Consider the following 14,178-nt stretch of genomic DNA (forward strand, 5'->3'; position numbering starts at 1 on the left):
GATATTTTAATCAAGCTTAACACCTCTGTATGAGCCTTCTAACTTGCTATTCTTTTTCGAAAATTGCAGCACTCACTCAGTGCCACCGTCTGCATATTTAGCTGCCTGCACCAATGAAGCATAAGTGGGTGACCATGTTATGTTCCAGTCTGGGAATTTTGCCTTTTTCATGGAATTTTAGGAGCAAAACTTGGCAAAAAAGGAATCTTTATCGAGTTTCAGGGAACATTCAGAACCCAAATTGCTGGAGGTTTCAAGTGTCTGTTGGGTAAAGGGGCCTGAACTTGGAATGTTTGGGTCTAACTGAGGACATTTTCTGTTATGGCATGGAACATTACTGTTTGTGACTGGCACCGCCTGGACTAGTTCTGCTAGTGGGTTTTCCGAAATGTCATCACCTATAATTCTTGTAATTTTTCAAACATAGCCAATTACTTAAGTTCTTAATTTTATAATGTTCTCGTAACATTTTGCTCTAATATAAAATTATATGCAGTCAAGCCCGCTTCTAACGGCCGCATTTATAATGAATGCCCACTTATTACAAGCGAGGGTAGTAGTTGCGTTCCTTTAACCCCTTTCTCTTCTTTGATGTCAACCCGAAGGGGAAAGGTAGAAGAAGGTGTTGGATGCCAACGTCTTGAGGTTCTAAACTTGCTCAGTCACATTACTCGAGGAACTTCAGGAAGTAAACTGTTTAATCACATATAAAATAGTTAAGGCAGAACGGAAGGACAACAAGGAGAACAACTATGTACATACTGTTTGATCCGCGGAGTGACCAGACGAAATCAACCCCCGGTCCCACCAAAACGTCTTCTTTTAATCCCTAAGTCCCTGCCCTCAGTGGGTACGACAAACAATTAGGTCGAAACACAAGCACTCATCCAACCAAGGACAGGGGAAAGGAATACACATTGAAAAGGAGACAGGAGAGAGTAAAACACGCCCAATCAAAGATTGGGGAGAGGGGAGAGGTTATTGTCACGAATACTAACAGTAATTCCCCTCTCGGATAACTCCATCCTTCCCCACGGGCCCACTACCTCCTCGTTTCCCACGGGGCGGCATGTTTACTCGCTCAAAGTGCATGCGAGGACAACACAGGTTGTCGAAGGCCGTCCCCGAGGGGCCAATTAAGGTGCCACCACTCCCCAATTCTTCTTGACGCCCGCACATGCACAGTAAGCGCCTGGCCGTCATCTGGCCATGGAGCTGATAAGCGCTCACAGTGAGCATGGGAACGCGTCTCCAAGCTTGCCTCCTGGCCACACACTGAACGACCGTCGCCCGGGACATTTCCTTGGGCAGCGTCACTACGGTAGGGATGAAAAAGGCGTCGCACGTCTCCATCGCTGCTTCTCAGAGCGGGACTGTGAACAATGGGGCCCAGCCAAGCTTGGTCGCCTGCGCACCCCGCACTCCCCTCCGGCGCCGTCCGCTTGGCTCGTTAGTTCCGTGTGGAGTCAAAAGAAAATGAAATTACAACGTACACACTCTTGTCCACACATCGGCGGCGTTCCGTACGTGTTTACGTGGGGCTCCGGATAAGCCCTAGCCAGCTGCGCACGACACGTCCCTACCAAGTGTGCTGCATAACATCTTGGAATTAAGCACACACAGAAAACCGAACAGACCAACGTGCCGCGGGCCCGGCGCCGAAGAAGCACCCCCTGCTTCTGCCGAAGCATGTGCGTTGCCAAAACCTCAGGGTACACCTCCATAAATGACAAAACTTCAGCCCCCGGGATCCCCCAACGCCTCTAGTTGGCAGCTACGAGTCGCAACATTGCATTAGCATTGGCGTTTTGCTCCCCCTTTTTGTGCTCGACCCGGATATCGAATCTCTGGAGAGCGAGTGCCCAGCGTGTTAGCTTGGCGCTGTACGGACTACTGAGAGTCAAGTATTTGAGCGGGTTATGGTCCGTTATGACCCGAATTTGTGCGTGACACAACCAGACTTCAAGTCGCCCTAGTGCCCAAATGATGGCATAAGCCTCCTTCTCGATAGTCGCCCAGCGGGTCTGAGCCGTGCTAAGCTTTTTGCTCAAAAAAGCGATAGGCTGCTCGCGGCCCTCGTCATCACACTGGGCAAGGTAGGCTCCCACCGCGTAGTCCGAAGCATCGGTCGCGAGCACGAACTCCCGGCTTAGGTCAGACGCATGAAGTGAGAATGCGCTCTTCAAGCAAACTTTCACCTCATCAAACGCTTTCTGCGCTTCGTCATCCCATGGGAGCCGCTGCGGTGTCCGCCTGTTAGTTAGGCTTGTCAGTGGGAGCATGACGTGGGAATAGTCGGGGACGTATTGTCGGTAATAGTTAGCTAAGCCCAGAAAGCTTCTGAGCTCCTTCTTTGTCTGGAGCCTCGGCATCTCGTCTATTGCCCTGACCTTTTCTGGATTAGCGCTGTGCTTCCCGGCCCAACCACATGGCCCAAAAATTCGACTTGTCTCGCGAAATGGCATTTGCCTGCCTTCACGGAGAACCCAGCGGCTGAGATCGAAGCGAGCACCACCCGAACGTGCCTCAAATGCTCCTCCCAGGTATCTGAATAAATTGCGAGGTCATCTATGTAGGCGCATGCGTATTCGCGGTGTGGTGCCAGTACCTGGTTTATGACCCTCTGAAATGTTGAACTCGCATTTCGAAGGTCAAAGGGCATGACCTTCCATGCGTACTGCCCCACCGGCGTGACGAATGCCGTGGGGGCTTGTGCCTGCTCGTCAAGGGATATTTGCCAATAGCCTCTCAGCTTGTCTGTTAGGCTGATGAAGTTGGCCTTTGCTACTCGGAACAGCAGCTCAGACGGTAGTCTCATCGGGAACATGTCCTGCTCAGTTATCGCGTTAACTTCCGATAATCGCAGCACAGGCGCAGCCCCCCATACTTTTTAGTGACGCAGACCACTGGGTGAGCATGAAGGCTCTCAACGGGATATATTAGTCCCCACTCCAGGAGCTCATCTATTTTCCTCTCCACTCCCTTCCGATAAGCCATCGGGACCTTGTACCCATGGCCACCTCATGGCTGAGCACCCTCCTTTAGCACGATTTTGTGCGCTCTTAGCGCGCATTTGTCGGGCCTACTGCTGAAAACCTGGTCATTTTCCTCGATCAGTGCCTCTAGTTCTCGGCGCTGCGCTTCGTTCAAATGTTCGAGAGCACCCAGCGGCAGCGCGTCGCCCTCGAATATCACCCCCCACTACATTCAAGCGTGCTTGATATGCTCTGAGCTTGTTTGCGTGGACAGTCCAACATGCGCCATTGTCGAGTTTGATCAGATAACTGTACGGGTGCGTCTTCCGCATTACCATCACAGGCCCTGTCCACTTGGACATCGACTTTCCCTCGCCGTCCCTTTCAAGCAACAACACCTGCTGCCCATCCGTGAAATGTTTATCGACAGTGCACAAGTTGTATTGTCCAGTGTACCTGTGTTGCGCTACCGTGCTGTTGTTCCCTGCGTTTGCGTTTGCCTCAACCAGCTTCTCGCGCAAAGCTGACAGGTACTCTGCCGCCGGCGTTGCCAAAGAATCTGGTACCGCTCAGTCTCCCGTCTAATGGATAGCGGTCCGGTCGGTATTCTGCCATACATTAAAGGGACACTGAGGAGAAATTGAAGTTGGCTTGTATCCATAGAGTACCAGCTCCTGATCACAAAAACGTCACTCTTCCTGAAAACAAAGCTCTTGTAATGTAGAAAATAGCAAGAACCAAAATACAGGTATCGCCGCCACAGGCCAATCTCGCAAGTACAAGCGTGATGACTTCCTAGGACAAGAGGCGCCACCATGGAGGAATTTTCCTTACTTCATGGATGTCACGAATCTCTGAGGCTTGCAAAGGAAGGTTGCGCACCGCACCGCTAGCCGCCAGAAATCACGGAGTCTCCGTTTACGTCACGTTTCACGTCACTCCGTTCTGTGTCGTCATAAGAGTTCTCGAGTTTGAATCGGAGCGGCGGGAAAAAATTTTTCAACTTCGAATCCAAATTTCTTTGAAATAAATGCATCTTTCACTCCCGGACAAGCATCAACAAAGCCATGAAATGGCGAACTATCAGATATTGCTAACAAAAAAAGTTTGATAGGGTTCTCCTCAGTGTCCCTTTAACTCAAACGGTGACTGCCCGGTCGTCTCATTAGGGACCTCCTGTAAGCCCAGAGCAAGAATGGCACAAGCCTATCCCAGTCACGCCCGTGCTCCTAAAAAATCTGAAAGAGCATGGACTTGAATGTTCTATTCCAGCGCTCGACCAGTCCGTTGCTTTGAGGGTGGTCAGGCCTGGAGAACCTCGGAGAGGTACCCAATTTCCTGAGAAGCTCTTGCGTAAGCTTTGCGATAAAATTTGTGCCCTGGTCACAGCACACTGTTTCAGGGACACCCAGGCATGCGAATATTTGCAAAAGAGCGTCGCACGTGCCCTTACCGGTCAGCGCTTTTAAACACACCACTTCAGGTCAACGCGTGTTCATTTCCACTACACAAAGTGCATAGCGGTGCCCTCGAGCTGACGGTGGCTCTATCAGTCCTATGCAATCGATGTTCACCACTTGGAATGCGGCCTCTGGTCTAGCGATCGGCACGATCGGCACTCGGTCTGCTGTGCGTGCAGGCGACTTCACTTGACACGAGTGGCATGAGCGGCAGTACTGCTTCACGTCGCGCGTGACCCCAGGCCAGAAGAACGAAGCCTTTATCCGCTGAAGCACTTTCCGCTCGCCAAGATGTCCTGCCCACACTGAGTCATGCGTCATTCAGTTGGGAGGACAAGCTGAGTACACGGATGCCCAGCAACAGACCCCTGGTGGAACAAAAGCTCGTCCCGGACCGTCATGCAGTGTGTTCCCTCTCTAGCCTGAGCCCACGCTTCCTGGAGTGATTCGTCTCCAATCTGCGTCTCGCGAAACCGTTGCCGCGTCGTCTGTGCCACCGCGGTTTCCCCTTCGCTGCAATCTCCTGCTACCGCGCCCGTTAGAACCTCGTCAACCCGCTTCTCCCTGTTCTTGCGTATGGACGCGATCGTTGAGAAGCCGCTCATAGTCTTCGGGAGTGATTAATGCGCTTATCCTAGTTATCAGCTCATCTGTGACTGCACACAGTATGCCCTGCTCCGACGGGTCAAATGACACCCGCGGTGCTCCCTGAGTTGCTACTAGGGGAATGTACGCTAGCTCCGCGACAACGTGCTTTCCGAAAGCACCAGTGAGTTTTATTGTGGACCCCGTGCATTCGTATCGTGGCACGAGCGATCTGCGGATGACCGTGATGTCGACCCCCGAGTCAATGCGCGCACTTACAGCATTTCCACTACTCAACAATGACACCTCTCTGGCGCTGACCTCCTCCGCGGGCTGCCTTCCTACCGAGCCGTGCACTGCCTCCCTGTCACGTAAGGGGACCGATATTCAGGCAATTACCGGTTTCTGGTCTGTGCATCTGCCCCCCATATCTGGGTTTCCCGTGGTTTGCCTTTTCGGGCGAAATCTTGCGATGTGTCCATGACCATGGCAATGGAAACACTGTCTCTGTCCCCGGGGCTGCGTGTTGTTTGGTCAGGACTGGGTTCCGTCTAGCTGTCTTACCTCGACTGCCTCGCTCATCAACATCGCCGCGCTCGCTGCTTTCCCGATCTTAGACCTTCGGCTTTCGTCGCAGCTTTCTGCCAGCTTGACAATCTCGCTAGGTTTTAGGAAGCCTGGCTTATCATTTAGAGCAACGTGCGCTCTCGCCTCTGCACTGAGGGCTTCCCTTAGTCGGTCCGCGACAGTTAGCAGTTTGAACTCCTCCAGCGAAGTTACTTGACATCTGTCTAAATAGTATTCCAGGTAGTTCTGCAGGCATACCGCAAACTGCTCCCACGTCTCCTTTGGGCCTTTGCTCGCAGATGAGTAAAGACGCTTGTATTCGGCGGCACTGAGCCTCAAGCCGTCCAGCACTTTAGCTTTCAGGAGTGCATACTCGCTCCTTTCGTCGGCGGACAACCGCGTGAGTAGCGTGTGTGCCCTCTCGCTTAGGTGTGGCAAAAATAGTCCAGCCCACCACTGGGTTGGAACTTCGTATGACCCCAACATGGCCTCTACGTCCTCGAACCACCCCGGCACCAGGGCTTCTTGAAGCGGTGTCGGCGTGAGGACGCCTTTCATAAGCTTAGCAAATTTCAACCTTCTGTCCTCGTCCACTCTCCCGCGCTCTCACCAAGCCCACTCGCTGTTGCGCTCTGCTTAAGATTCAGCCTTGTATTTTCCAAAGCCAGCCGCTCTTTTTCCACCGCTAGTTCAGCAATTCGTAATTGCACTTGCAACTCTGTCATTTGTTGCACCAGCGCACTAACTGTCAGAGGGTGCGTCGGACCCTCATTTGCCTGACTCGCGGCTGCCAACTCTCCGTTTCCTACCCCGTTCTCCATCTCTTTCCATTTAATAGTGTCACTCCTCAAAACCCAAGGCTTTCCCATAAGCACAAGCCCGACAGAAACAGAAAGGTACTCGCCTGGCTACCGAAGCGCCGCTTTACGAGGCTGCCAGTGCCCCAGCATGGAAGACTGGCCCGGAAGTTGGTCGCTGTGCCACACGGTCCCAGTTTAGAACTTGTCTCCTTGATCCGCGTCATCGTCGGGCTCCTCCTGGTCAGCAGCTCCCTCCTTGACTCTGGTCACCTGGTTCCTTCAGCTGCCCACTGACTTGAGCCTCCAGCGTCACATCAACCTTGAGCAGCTGTCACTCTTGAAGTCTTCTCCTCTGGACGTGCCATGCTTTGGCTTGTCCGCCGCCTTGTACTTCCGCCCTCCTTCAGTTGCTTCGAGTAGGAAGACGTCGCAATCCTGTTGACTGCGCCAGTTGTGTTCCTTTTACCCCTTTTTCTTCTTTGATGTCAACTCGAAGGGGAAAGGTAGAAGAAGGTGTTGGATGCCGACGTCTTGAGGTTCTAAACTTGCTCAGTCACATTACTCGAGGAACTTCAGGAAGTAAACTGTTTAATCACATATAAAATAGTTAAGACAGAACGGAAGGTACAACAAGGAGTATAGCTATGTACATACTGATTGATCCGCGGAGTGACCAGACGAAATCAACCCCCGGTCCCACCAAAACGTTTTCTTTTAATCCCCAAGTCCCTGCCTTCAGTGGGGACAACAAACAATTAGGTCGAAACACAAGCACTCATCCAACCAAGGACTGGGGAAAGGAAAACACATCCAATAAAACACAGGGGAAAGGAAAACGCATTGAAAAGGAGACAGAGGAGAGTAAAACACGCCCAATCAAAGATTGGGGAGAGGGGACAGGTCATTGTCACGAATACTAACTGTAATTCTCCTCTCGGATAACTCCATCCTCCCTCGCGGGCCCACTACCTCCTCGTTTCCCACGTGGTGGCATGTTTACTCGCTCAAAGAGCATGCGAGGACGACATAGATTGTCGAAGGCCGCCCCCGAGGGGCCAATTAAGGTGCCACCGCTCCCCAATTCTTCTTGATGCCCCCACATGCACAGTAAGCGCCTGGCCGTCATCTGGCCATGGAGCTGATAAGCGCTCACAGTGAGCATGGGAACGTGTCTCCAAGCTTGCCTCCTGGCCACGCACTGAACGACCGCCGCCCGGGACATTGCCTTGGGCAGCGTCACCACGGTAGGGATGAAAAAGGCGTTGCACGTCTTCATCGCTGCTTCTCAGAGCGGGGCTGTGAACAATGGGGCCCGGCCTAGCTGGGTCGCCTGCGCACCCCGCACTCCCCTCCAGCGCTGTCCGCTTTGCCCATTAGTTCCGTGTGGAGTCAAAAAAAAAAAATGAAATCACAACGCACCCACTCTTGTCCACACATTTTGCTTGGGGCTCCGGATGAGCCCAAGCCAGCCGCGTACGACAGTAGTGCTGCCGTCAAAATGCGCATTAGGGCAATGGGACTGCGTCTTAGATACAGTGCACAACTGTGGCGGTGTAACTCTGTTAGAAAGAACGAAGGTGCACCCTAAATGTGGTCCCGCAGTCAAAAAACTCGCGCATCCAGGAAGCACGGAGCTTGAAGAGCGCCTTTGAGCCCTCGTGACACCCACCCTTCAAATGAATGTGGGGACCTAGCAATGTAATAGAAAAGGCGAGACATTACCGACAAAACGGCACAGTTTTACCAAATGGTGCCATCAAAAACAAATGCCTTGGAAGGCGACACCTGCGCTGGTCACAAACTTTCTCTTTAACGTGCTTTTGTGCATGATGAATGACTGCGACCGACGGCTGTCCTTTGTCATCGGCAAGTCTGGCAAACTGAAGTTTTGGGAGGTACTCTTTCGTACGTCACAAGCAAAACACAAAGGCCAGCATAATTCATCACTTTTTGTTATTATTCGAGTAGCGTGCATAAGTTTCACAAGGGCGATGCATGATTTTCTCGTTGAGCGGCTTGTTGAGGTCAATTATGTAAAGCGAAAATAGGAGCTCCTGCTCAGGCTTGACAACCTTCTTACGCATGACATGTTGCCTTCTCTTACTGTGGTGACAATGCTCTTCTCGTCACCATATGAAAAGTGAAAGATTCAGCTGCCGGACATGAACGTCATTCATGCGCTCAAGATGTCCTAGCATCGGCGCTACTTGCAGCGCATGCTGATTGCAGTTGACACACCAGGTGGCGACGTTCCACTTTGGATATCTTTGTTCGACGCTGTGGACATGATTAAGGCCGTGTGAATGGGACTGATGACAGAGTGCATCGGAAATTGCTTCTGGAAATGCGTGGTTAATGGGCCTAGAAACGACTGAAGACGCTGTTGAACATCCACGTGGTTGGACACATGGAGATTTGTAACAACACATTGATGCACAGGTGGCTGGACATGATTTCGGCTGGGCTTACTTCGTGCGGAGGTGCGGATCATGATGCCAGCATTGCAAAGTGACAGAGTAAGGAAGGCATTGTGCGCGATGTTTGAGCACTCCCCAACTGCCAAGAATCTGATGACGAGGAGGCCGACCTATCACCGATTACAGTGAACGCTTTAACCGCGATTTGTTAAATCATGTTATTAAAGCAGCTTGTTGCTTGGCCTCTGCGCTCTGCAGAGCTTAGAAAGCACCATGATATGGTCTGCTTTGAAAGAGCCGATGCGCATAACAAACTTTGCTAAGTAACAAATGGCAGCTTCATCGGACTTCTCATTTCTGGCTGTAAAATGAAAAGTCCACATTCTACGAACCTCGGATACAGCGAACGCAATTCACGCGACCGTTAGGTTCATTACAAGTGGGCTCAGCTGTAGTACAGGCAAGTAGAAAAAAAGTGTATATCCGAAACGTGTATAACCACACGTTTGAAAAACCGTGTGGTTATTGCAAGTTTTTTTTTGCGCATTGAATCATTCTTGCTGTATTGCAGGTAGCAAAGCTGGTTCACTTGCATACCCAGGTGGACGCTGCTTTCTTGGGTGTCATGGAGTGGAGTGTAACAATAAAGCATGTGCTGTTTGGTTGCTAGTGCCCCAGAACTGTCACCCATTTTATTTTTGAAGATTCATATCCCCTCCCGGCATTGGCAGCATGCAGGAGGCTACATAGGCATGCCCAGTGTAGCACATGCTACAGTGTTGTGCCAACTTGAAAACTTGTTAGAGTTTTAGTTGGAAGAAGGCCATTAGCAGGGAGAAGGGTAATTTTTAATTGCATATATTTTCCTTAACAGTACACACGCAGGAGAAATTCTTGAAAAATTTAAGTAGTGGCCTCTGAGCTTAAATCATCCATTGCAATCTGACACAGCCACATACCATTTCAGGGGCCCTGAAACGTCTGTGTCATCTGTTTTCTGCATTTCTTGCTGTCACTTCTCATCTGCCATGCATCTCTTGGATCAGCCTGGCTTTTGTTTTATGACCAAATATGTACATGCACAATTCAGTGTACATGTAGCACTGGTCTGTGCGTGTGCCGAGTCTCGGGCATGGGCTGGCACTGTACCTTTCAGTGCATTACAAATAGCTAGGGGATAGGGAAGTCCTGCAAGGATGGAATGACGACATCAGAGGGAACTGTTTCGTGGCTGCTTTAATGCCATGAGAATATGCTTAAATGTGTGCATAGCAAATCGGCATTAGTTCTAATGTCATTTGGGATTGAGTGAACTGTTCATCATACTCCAAGTTACTATACCCCGTTTCATCCATAGCAGTCGATGCTGCTGAAGCTAACATGTCATATCGCATAGGCTATGCCAGCACCAAAAAAACAGTTCGTCATACAACCAAAGTGAACACAAGCATATTTCGTTGTGACAAACCATGAGAGTGCTGTGACTGGCATCTCCTGGACTTCGTTTTACCTCTGGCCACATTTTCGTCATGCGACTCATTGAGACTGAAAAGCAAGAATTGCATGTGGTGAAATGATACATGGCTGATAGGGTGAATTACTCTTTTCTCAATTTGCACCTAAAAAGTAGTTCATACTCAGTGAAAAACATAACCAGAGAGCCTGAACACTGAGCACCTCGCAGCTTCGACCAGGATTTTCAATGCTACCACTTCCGCAGCCTCCGTAGCATTACCTATGTATGAAACAAAGTATAGTCCTGTTATGTGAGCCAAGTACCTGCAGTCACTTGACCTAGTTTTGAATCAGCATATTGGTGGATGGAAAACTGAAAGTTAAGTAGCTTGGAGCCTTCCACACCCGTTTGCATTTTTTGGTTATTTTGCTTGTGCGAGTTTTAGTTAGGGACATTTTGCTATAATGTGGACAAGGCAATGGTATTTAACTGCTTCTGTGCCTTGGACAAGCTGGGTTCGTCCATGCATTTCTAGGAAAAATGGTTATATACAAGCTCAGCTCGATGAAAAGTTTAATATTCTTGCAATGCCGTGGACAAACTGATTTTGTCTGCGCATGCTCATATATCTTTTTTTTAGGGGCACCTGTCAATGATAAGACGAACAAATTTTCATCACGTTTACATTTGCCTTAACCCTTTATCTGATGTGATCTGTACCCACCGCGGTGGCTCAGTAGTTGGGGCACTTGACTACTGATCCGGAGTTCCCGGGTTCGAACCCGACCGCGGCGGCTGCGTTTTTATGGAGGAAAAATGCTAAGGCGCCCATGTGCTGTGCGATGTCAGTGTTAAAGATCCCCAGGTGGTCGAAATTGTTCCAGAGCCCTCCACTACAGCACCTCTTTCTTCTTTCACTCCCTCCTTTATCCCTTCCCTTGGCACTGTTCAGGTGTCCAAAGATATATGAGACAGATACTGCACCATTTCCTTTCCCCAAAAACCAATTATTATTATTATTATGTGATCTGTGTGCATCTCTCACATGCATACAAATGGTAAAATTGCTCTCAGAATGACTAGAGAAGGAATGGCGTTATTTTCAAACTGTTTCGACCATACGTTTTATAAAGTGTACATATTTGTATTGGTGACTTCATAAAAAGACGTCAAATGCGGTATGTGCTCATATGCAAGTCTTATCAACATAAGAAAACTCGCATTAGATTCTAAAATTGCTTCAAGAAGTATTATGAGGCAGTTGATTGACGGAAAAGGTGCTCAACAATTTTTCAAATTTTATTTTCCTGCCAAAATAGCCCATGTCGAACTGCACACCCTTGCTTGTAAAAACAAAAAAACATTACGGAGGTATATTGCCATGTAAAAACGTGCTGAATGAAAATGAAAACCGGTTTTTGAGAAAAGGAAATGTCACAGTAACTGTCTCGTGTCTCAGTAGACACCTGAACCACGCCCGCCCGTAAGGGATGGGATAAAGAGGTGCCATAGTGGAGGGCTCGAGAATAATTTCGACCACCTGGGGATCTTTTTAACGTGCACTGACGTGTATTTCTCCTCCATCGAAACTGTGCCACCGTGGCCTGCTGAATGGTTTGGTTGATGATTTGGTAATAATCGTCATGCAAAAGTATGGTACGTAAGTGCACCGTTGTCTCTCTGCTAGCACTTGAAGCAACTGGGACAACTGTGTCCCGCTGTTGTATAAAGCGTTACAGGGAGACTACTATAGTTTATCATTGAAGAAGCATTTCATTTTAGCTGCAGTGATACGCTTCTAGACAAAATTGCTAATGATCAGCTGGTATGTGCTGCTGCAGTTCTTCCTTGACATACCATTTTGAGAGTTGATGTTTTTGAGGAGTGCTTTTGAAAGGCGGTTTTGAGAGATAGCTTTCGCGCTGCTGTGCCAATGTGCTTTTTCTGCTCAGCTCATTGCACTTGCTGAAGTTGAGCCTCAAACAGCATGCAAATCTTGTGTGGCCTGGTTATGCCTGACAAGAACTGGGTTGGATGGGGCTCCAGCTGTGCCGCCAGTCCATTTGGCAAACATGGCCTAGGCAGTAAGAGCACAGGCATGTCTTCTGTATTGTCTATGATTGAGACTGCTGGTGGAATGCATATAATATGCCTTTCCTTTCCTCATACCCTCTTGAGACATAATGCTAAGTGCAACAAGGCTCTTTAATAGCTTTTAACGGTCTTGAAACTTCCCCAGAATTTGGTACAGAGACAAACCGAGGCACTACAGGAGGTTCCAGCAGTAAGCTGCCTTTCTGCCATGAAAGAACCCTTGCACATGGAGGGGAGATTGCTGTGTTGGGAATGTCATGAAGAAAGTGATGGTTCAATAAAGTCAAAAATAAAGTGAAATGCATTTAGGTTGTATATTTATTTTATTTTTCACTCAGACAAGCTGCAGTTTAGAGTAAAGCTGAGATTTGGGCGAGTTGGTAAGCATTCATGGCGGGTGAACAGTGTAACAAAGGCGGGACAAGTACTTGTCTTGCCTTTGTCCCACCTTTGCTGCGCTGTTCACCCACCATGACAGTCAATTTAGACACAAATTCTATGCTTTTGCATGTGTTCTATGGGATTGCTACTGCTTTTTTCCACAATGTCGCTCTTCCAGATACTACTGTAAAACTTGGTGCCCGAATTCTTTGCTCCATTTTAATGTTTTTGCTTGTGTCAAAGGGTACAGTGCCGGAAACCAGTTTAAAATATTGGCATATTCGTAAGTCTTTCCCTGTGATGACACTATCGAGGGCAGAACTCGCAGTTATGGCAGGAATATATATTTTAAATTGGCAAAGAAAGTCTGGTGAGAACCAATGGTTGCACCATGCTGTGGTAAGACTTCGCGGCTCTCCATGTAATCGGGCTCATTGCCTAGAGTGGACATGCTACAATTCATGAATAGGACTGAGCCCAATAAATAGGTTAGTTTTGGTGAAAGAAACTTCAGGCTTCTTAAAATTTTTTTTTCTTGCAACTAGTTGCCATTTATCATGTGGTTTTAACCCTGCTTTCTCATCATCTGTAATAATATTTTGTTGATAAGGCAGATTGCCCCAATGCTGAGTGTGGCACTCCCATTGGCAGCGTGCTAATGGCAAAAGATGGTTGCTGGTACCTGATAAATATCACTCAGATTTTATTGATAGTATTTTTAATAGCATATTGGTGCTCTCAACTATCATTTAAATAAAACCTATGCATCTTGGTTAATTTCACGCTCGTTATTGTCATTGTAGGATGCCTAGACAGTGCAGAAGTTGCGTGTCCGTGGTTTCGGGGTTTTCAAACACAGACTACATACAAGAGGGCAATATTCCCATATCGAAAAATTAGGTTTTACATAGTTATGGCGTGTTTCTCAGTGCCACAGTCTGGTAGACATATATTTGGACTAGGAGCTTTTGATCGCTGCAAAAATATATATAGTCGATTGAAGTCTGCAGTAAAAGACTGTAAAATTGAATGACGACAGTAAGCCGATGGAGCATTTTCCCATTATAGCTGTCACAGTGCTACGAAAAAGAGTAAGCTGTAATTGACCTGCTCTATACTCTCTGGGGTTCTCTGTGAAAAATGCTCGTGGCTTTCATTGTCAGCTGCATAATACTCAAACAATAATGCAACCCTCAGATGAGTACAATGTATGCTCTTTTCATGTGTAATCGCATTGGCATGCAATTTCTGCTCCCTTATAGGAATGCTGTGTCTGGTGAGCAGCAAGCTGCTGTTACCCAACAATTTTTTTGCACCGACATTGGTAAAGTTATGGGAGTCTTTTGTGGACCAAATTCCACTTCTGCTGCATTGTGCGCTTAGGTTACCAAAATGGCTTAAGGTTCAACTGCATGTGTCAAAACATGCTTATTCCTTAACTGT

The 14,178-nt window shown here is 48.5% G+C and overlaps 1 long non-coding RNA gene across 1 annotated transcript; it reads left to right on the top strand.

Moving 5' to 3' along the window:
• The first annotated feature begins 68 nt into the window (after positions 1–68).
• On the top strand, positions 69–9,484 carry LOC144113822 (uncharacterized). The gene is made up of 2 exons (XR_013310876.1): positions 69–124; positions 9,376–9,484. It is a non-coding gene; the product is annotated as an uncharacterized LOC144113822 (long non-coding RNA).
• The last annotated feature ends 4,694 nt before the right edge of the window (positions 9,485–14,178 follow it).

This window comes from Amblyomma americanum, chromosome 1 (genome assembly GCF_052857255.1).
Source record: "Amblyomma americanum isolate KBUSLIRL-KWMA chromosome 1, ASM5285725v1, whole genome shotgun sequence".
Lineage (NCBI taxonomy): Eukaryota > Metazoa > Arthropoda > Arachnida > Ixodida > Ixodidae > Amblyomma > Amblyomma americanum.